The 8,150-nt window shown below is 42.7% G+C and overlaps 1 non-coding gene across 1 annotated transcript; it reads left to right on the forward strand.

Moving 5' to 3' along the window:
* The first annotated feature begins 3,814 nt into the window (after positions 1-3,814).
* LOC119920619 lies at positions 3,815-3,953 on the forward strand. The gene has a single exon (XR_005448349.1). It is a non-coding gene; the product is annotated as a small nucleolar RNA SNORA7 (small nucleolar RNA).
* Positions 3,954-8,150: the final 4,197 nt, after the last annotated feature.

Raw genomic sequence — 8,150 nt, forward strand, 5'->3', positions numbered from 1 at the left:
ATATTTCCCTACAAATCAGATTCATCCTGGATCTTCACTGTGGGCAGAACCCTAGCCAAAGACCTTCTGGATACGTTGCTGAAAAAAGATCATTAAGGATTCACTTCCAGAATTATAATATGCCCTAAGACATCAAAGGGCATGATTTGTCATGCATTATATGTCAGATCTAGAAGGCATGTGGCCAACGACATCGATACCTTTATGATATTCATAAATCTTATAAAGACCTACAGCAGGCCTGGACTCTGGTAGCTAATTAGGCTGAAAAATATATCAAGACCCTAAGGTAAATTTGGGATATGGCCATCAATCAATCATATCTATTGAGAGGATACTGTGTGTGTGGACCACTGCTTGGGAGGACACAACAGGATTGGTAGGCAACCCTGCCTCCAACTCAACTTCCCTGCCTCCAAGTCAGAGCTGAATACACCTTGTTTGACCCTTTTCTCAACAATGATTGAATCAGGATTATGTAATAAATTTGATTTTATTCAACCTATTCTAAGCAGTGATACTGGAAGAAGCAATGAGGGAATGGGAAGCTATTGTTCAATTACACTTTTAGTCCCCTGGGAAATTCTTCTAATTCCATAGACTATCAGCTTCATTACCACCATCATCAACAACAGTCACTGAGTGACTGTAGGGTGGAGAGCATGGTATTTGTGAATGGGAACATAAAACAGAAGTAAAATACACAGTCCTTGTCCAGCAAACACAGCATTATAGAAGCTGTTGTTTACTGATGATTTTGTGTAATATTACACATACATGATTCTGAAATGATCAAGAACCTACCTCCCTGAAAGATCAGCACACTGCTCTGGCCAAACAATCAACCACAGGAAGACTTGCATTATAAAGCAGCCAGGGTCTGAGAAACATTAGGAAAACACTACAAATTTACACCAGCAATACATAATTGTATGCAGTTACTGATTTGTGTTACATGTATTCAACATATTGTCTTATAATGCTTGACTAGACAAAGAAATTAAAAACCAAATTTAAAAGTCAGCATGTTCTTTGAGAGACTGACATTTGTGACACCAACATAGCATCAAGTGTTATCAAGCTGATAGTCTGCAGATCAGTGAAGTGTCCAGCCTTCTTGGTGCCTTTGAGCCAGAACTAACTGAGACACACATCTCCTCCTTGCTTAGTAATTCTATTCATAATGAATATATTTTACTCAATATCAAAGGACAAGGAAGAATTCAGAATAACAAGATGTTGGAATGGGGTCAATGCATTGATGGCCAGAGAATACAAGCAGAATTACTTGGGAATTGATTCCAAACAGCAGATGTATAGAACACTGAAATAAAGAACCATAAGCAAGAAGGGCAGAATGAACTTTTTCAAGGACAATGAGAAGAAATTCAATATATCTGTAGACAGCTGGGAATCAGTGGCAGCTGAAAGACCAGGCTAGCCTGCAGCAATTAGAAATTGTGTAACTATTTTAAGGCAGAAATTTTAGAGAATGATATCAAAAAGCAAAATTCAAAATGGGGTCAGGCATTTCAAAGAACAAAGGCCACAATACAACTTGTGTGCAGTTTGGAAAAGATTTTTGATTACAGAGGTGACAGCTTGGAGGTGTTAGATCTATATGGGGAAGAAGGGGCAATCATCACCATGAGCAGTTTCTAGCAGAGCTGGATTAAATCATGGGCTTTAGGGGTTGTAGACCTGGGCACCAGGCAAAAATGGGCCTAGTGCCTGGAAATCTCTAAAATGGTACCCATTTTTGAGCACATGAGAGGGTGGACTGGAACTGGAGCTGACCTGCCCTCCCCTGATCCCTCAGACACTGTATATGCATGGCAGCCATTTTTAGTTTATCCTACAATTTCATCTCATGAAGGAGTACCGAGAAGGGACCATGTTCAGTTGTACATACAGAGATCATCTCTGGCCCCCAAGCACTGCTTGGCAACCTCACTCTCACCTGGCATGGCCTGGCTTTCCTGCTACCCCACATCGTCCGCCAAACCTGTTAGGACGGACATGCAAAAAGACCAGGTTCCACTGTGGAATCTCATGTGCCAACTCCTCACCGCAGTCTGGGTGAAATCTGTCAGGGGAAAGTCCTGGAGATCCTAGGGAACACCTGTTCATCTCGGTCATCCGAACAGGATGAGTGAAAACAGGGAATGGACACAGACTTTAAGACAGTTAGGGATCACTTCTTGTGTCTGCATACCTCATTCTCTCTTCCATACGTGGGCATTCACTCTTTCTTGCTCTCTCTCTTGTCCCTCTCCATGGATAAGGTTGAACTGAGGGCCCCTGCTGAAGCCAGTTTAAGGGAGAGAGTTAGAAATGCAGATCAGGGTTTAGATCCCTGCTGGTGAAGCGGAGCCAGGTTGTCTGCTCCCACCCTTTCTTCTTCTCGGCAGACCATGAGACTTACTCCAGCCTCAGATCCCATGGAGTGCTTCTCCACTGTGGTCCTGGGCCAAGCCAAAGGTTTCTCTCCCTCTGGCCTTTGAGCTCAGTGGGAATAGGCCACATATGCCTCATCCCAGGCTTACCCAGAGAGCATAAGAATGCCCCAACAAGAAGGCAAATGTGGGACTCTAGAACTGCTGCAAAACTTTCTGGTCCTCACAAGGCTGACGGCAGGCTGCCGAACCCCTTATGATTCCGGAGCTGCCATTCTGGGACACTACTTCCTGGGATCAATAGCCCAGCTCAGTTGGCCTATTCTAGGCTAATATTGAAGTTGTTTAACTGGCCTGCTAGTGACAGCACCAGCTATGGCAGGAAACAGCCTGTTTCCATATTTTTCCTCTTCTCCCCTCAACCACACACAACCCTCTACCTCTTTCTTTCTCCCTCTCCCTTCCTCCCTTCTCTCTCCTCCCAAAGTTTTCCCCCTTTATCCTCCCCATCTTCCCACATTTGTTTAGGAATTTCAGTGCCCCATGCATTCCAAAGCCTCTCTGAAAAACTCCACCCGAAGTTCATCCTTAGAATCAGAATAAAAATTTGTCAGCTGTGGCTGGTTTTATGAAATGTCACCATCAGTAGCATCGTCTTGTCAGCCATTGCTGAGGTCAAGTACTGCCCCATGGCCTAGGGGAAAGAGTACTGGCTTGGGAGCCAGAAGACGTGGGTTTTAATCCCGAATCTGCCACATGTAATAATAATAATAATAATGGCATTTATTAAGTGCTTATTTTGTGCAAAGCACTGTTCTAAGCACTGGGGAGGTTACAACATGATCAGGTTGTCCCAAGGGGGCTCACAGTCTTAATCCCCATTTTACAGATGAGGGAACTGAGGCCCTAAGAAGTTAAGTGACTTGCCCAAAGTCACACAGCTGACATTCATTCATTCATTCATTCAATCGTATTTATTAAGCACTTACTGTGTGCAGAGCAGGGTACTAAGTGCTTGGGAAGTACAAGTTGGCAACATATAGAGACGGTCCCTACCCAACAGCAGGCTCACAGTCTAGAAGGGGAAGACAGACAACAAAACAAAACATATTAACAAAACAAAATAAATAGAATAAATAAATACAAATAAAATAGAGTAATAAATAAGTACAAACATATATGCATATATACAGGTGCTGTGGGGAGGGGAAGGAGGTAAGGCGGGGGGAATGGAGAGGGGGAAGAGAGGGAGAGGAAGAAGGGGGCTCAGTCTGGGAAGGCTTCCTGGAGGAGGTGAGCTCTCAGTAGGGCTTTGAAGGGAAGCCCTTCAAGTGGTGGAGCCAGGATTTGAACCCGTGACCTGGGCAAGTCATTTCAAATATTTGTGTTTCATTTTCTTCATCTGTAAAATGGGGATTCCCCTCTCAGGACCATGCCTGGGGTGTTTCCAGTACTCTACCAGTCTTGATTATGGGAGGAGAGAATCAAGCAGAGGCTTACCCATTCCATTCCTAGCTTGGAAAGTGGCTAGCGAGTGGAAGGAAATCTGCTACAAGTGAAAACTCACCTGTGCTGGGCAGCAGTGGCATGGAAGAGAGTCAAGAGTGAAAATTTATATTTACTGCACAGAAGGCGGCAATGGCAAACCACGTCTGCATTTTTACCTAGAAAACTCTATCAATCAATCAATCAATCAATCAATCGTATTTATTGAGCGCTTACTATGTGCAGAGCACTGCACTAAGCGCTTGGGAAGTACAAATTGGCAACATATAGAGACAGTCCCTACCCAACAATGGGCTCACAGTCTAAAAGGGGGAGACAGAGAACAAAACCAAACATACTAACGAAATAAAATAAATAGGATAGATATGTACAAGTAAAATAAATAAATAAATAAATAGAGTAATAAATATGTACAAATATATATACATATATACATATATACAGGTATACTATGGGTATACTACCAGAATGATTGCAGATGGAGGTGTAACATTCAGAGAGAGAGGTGTCCATGGAGTCACTATGGGTCAGAGATGACTCAACAGCATAAAACAAGATGAAATGGGTATTAAATACCTGTACCTTCCCCTTATACTGTGAGTCCAGGCTCAGTGGAAAGAGCCCGGGCTTGGGAGCCAGAGGTCGTTGGTTCTAATTCCAGCTCCACCACTTGTCAGCTGTGTGACTTTGGGCAAGTCACTTAACGTCTCTGGGCCTCAGTCACGTCATCTGTAAAAATGGGGATTAAGACTGTGAGCCCCATGAGGGACAACCTGATTACCTTGTATTCCCCCCAGCACTTAGAACAGCGTTTTGCACATAGTAAGCACTTAGCAAATGCCATCATCATCATGTGGAACAGGGGCTGTGTACAACCTGATTATCTTGTACCCATTCCAGAGTTTACTACAGTGCTTTGCACATAGTAAGCACTAAACAAATACCATCATTACTATTATTATGTTGCTGTGGGAGAAAAGTGGAGAGGAAGAGGGAAAGAAAGGTATGGAGAGGGAAAGAGAGGAGGTGGAAGATAGGATGGAAGATGATATCCTCACACTGTTTTGGTTGTGTACTTGTTTTAATTTGTTGCTTCTGTTTTATTATACTACTCCTTCCTGCGTGTCTATCCCCATCCTTCTCCTTTTAGACTCAGATGCCTCACAGAGTAATAGACCGTGTGAATTATCGTCCTTGTACCTTCCCTAAATTCTGAAAACACACTTTGCACAAGTAAGCAGTTACCAAATGCAATGGTAGTAATAAAATACAATAATATTCCAACCCACAGGGTAGCCATATTAAAACACATTATAATTTGTCATTTAAAGAAAAATCAAATATTCAAATTTTCATGTTGTTTTTTTTCTCCTGCTCAGAGTGCTGGGCTTGCCTTGGCATGAGAAGCAGCGTAGCTAGGGGAAATAATAATAATAATAATAATGGCATTTATTGAGTGCTTACTATGTGCAAGGCACTGTTCTAAGCACTGGGGAGGTTACAAGGTGATCAGGTTGTCCCATGTGGGGCTCACAGTCTTAATCCCCATTTTACAGATAAAGTATCTGAAGCACAGAGAAGTTAGGTGATTTGCCCAAAGTCACACAGCTGACAGTTGGCAGAGCTGGGATGTGAACCCATGATCTCTGACTCCAAAGCCCTTGCTCTTTCCACTGAGCCACACTGCTTATCCTAAAGAGCCCAGGCTTGGGAGTCAGAGGATGTGGGTTCTAATCCCACCTCTGCCACTTGTCTGCTGTGTGACCTTGGGCAAGTCACTTAACTTCTCTGTGCCTCAGTTACCTCATCTGTAAAATGAGGATTAAGACTGTGAGCCCCACGCGGGACAACCTGAGTACCTTGTATTTACCCCGGTGCTTAGAACAGTGCTTGGCACATGGTAAGCGCTTAACAAATACCATAATTATTATTATTATTATTAACAGAGTCCACTTAATAAATAATGAGAGTAATAATGATGATGCCACAATTTGTGAACATTTTTTCCCATGTGTCTTGTGGCTTAAAAACTATGTTATATTATATCATTTTAATTAATAAATTTGAGTACGTGAAACCAATGCACTGTTCAAATTTTATCAAGGATGTAGTGAGTTCGTCCCTCTAGACTGTGAGCTCGCTGTGGGCAGAGACTATGACCATATTGTACTCTCCCAAGCGCTTAGTACAGTACTATGAACCCAGTAAGTGCTCAATAAATATGATTAATAATGGTAGAAATGGTCATTTTCAACTTTAAACCACTGACTCTTAATGGAGCTTTTCCAAAGCAGATACTGACTGTACTTCTAAGGCAGAACAGTTCTGTTAAAGGAGAATGCATACAATATGAGTAAATGTTAAAAGAGCAATTTTATAATTCTGTAATGCTAGTGGATTATTAAGAGAATGAGGAGCAGTATAGCTCAGTAGAAAGAGAATGGGTTGGAGAGTTCTAATCCCAGCTCTGCCACTTGTCTGCTTTGTGAGACTTTGGGCAAGTCACTTACTTTTCTGTGCTTCAGTTCCTCATTTGTAAAGTGGAGATTTAAAGCCTCTTCTCCCTCCCATTTTGCCTGTAAGTCCCATGTAGGACAAGGACTATATCCTATATGATTATCTTTCTATCTATCCCAGTGGTAAATATAGTGCTTGGCACATAGTATTTAGCAAATACCATAATTATTATTGCTAAAAAAACTGCTGTATTTTTTATTTTCCAGAAAAAGAACTGACATTTGGTGGTACAATTATTCTACATGCAACACTTGGAGACTACTTTACTGACTCTCCCCTGTCTGGTTCCCCCACGCAGTCTGAATCATGGCCAAATCTGTCATTTGAGTGCTTTCCACACCTAGAGTTTATCTGATTAAGGGGAAAATCTGCCTGTTGAGTCCCCCATGCTTGTGACACAATCCCTTCTGGTTGATAGGGAGGTTTGAGGATACGTATTTCAAGCTCATTTCAACCCCTTTCTTCATGTCCTTTCATTGTCTTCTCGCACAGAGTGTCCCTCCAAACCACCGTGGCTCAGTGGAAAGAGCCCGGGCTTTGGAGTCAGAGGTCAACGGTTCAAATCCCGGCTCCACCACTTGTCAGCTGTGTGACTTTGGGCAAGTCATTTCACTTCTCTGGGCCTCAGTTCCCTCATCTGTAAAATGGGGATTAAGACTGTGAGCCCCCCGTGGGACAACCTGATCACCTTGTAAACTCCCCAGCGCTTAGAACAGTGCTTTGCACATAGTAAGTGCTTAATAAATGCCATCATTATTAATATTATTATTATTATTATTATTATTACCAGCCAAGCTCCATCCCTCAAACGTGCATACAAGGACCTTATTCCCAATCTCCCCATTGTATCCTGCTTCTCATGGCAACAGGGTGAGGCTGAGTGGAGTTACACTCAATCACCTTTCCAGCTTCACAAAAACTGTGGGTAAATAGATGGTCTCTGGGGAGGTGACCCTAGTACTATTTTTTACGTCCTCACTATGTGCAAGGCACTGTATTAAGGCAGGGGGTTGGGACAATATAAGTAGGTTGGACACAATCCCTGTTCCACATAGGGCTCTTAGAGGGAGGAAGGGCAGGCATTTATCCCCATCTTACAGATAAGGTAACTAATGTGGGTGCTGTAAATTTCTTATTGCAGGAGAGGGTCACAGAACTGAGCTGTCATTCAAATGCCACAGCCCAGGAACCAGATGTCTGTCAATTAATAATAATAATAATAATGATGGCATTTATTAAGCGCTTACTATGTGCAAAGCACTGTTCTAAGCACTGGGGGGGGGGATACAAGGTGATCAGGTTGTCCCACGTGGGGCTCACAGTCTTAATCCCCATTTTACAGATGAGGGAACTGAGGCTCAGAGAAGTTAAGTGACTTACCCAAGGTCACACAGTTGACAAGTGCTGGAGCCGGGATTCGAACCCATGACCTCTGGCTCACAAGCCCGGACTCTTCCCACTGAGCCACGCTTAGCTGTGGTTGTTGGTCACGAGCTTCCATAGCCAATCAGGAGAGGTGCATGAGAAAGCTCAGTATTATATCCTAAAATGTGTGGAAACAATGTGAGAAAACATGTATCTGTATATACATATACATGTATCTATATTTATATATTCTCACATGCTATTTGAATGTTTGGCACTTGCTTTTGTTTCTCCCATTTGGTGCTGCAGTCTTCTTGAAGCCTCGAAGAAATTCACCCTATTTCTAGTCAATCAATCAATCAATTT

This window comes from Tachyglossus aculeatus, chromosome X1, assembly GCF_015852505.1.
Source record: "Tachyglossus aculeatus isolate mTacAcu1 chromosome X1, mTacAcu1.pri, whole genome shotgun sequence".
NCBI lineage: Eukaryota > Metazoa > Chordata > Mammalia > Monotremata > Tachyglossidae > Tachyglossus > Tachyglossus aculeatus.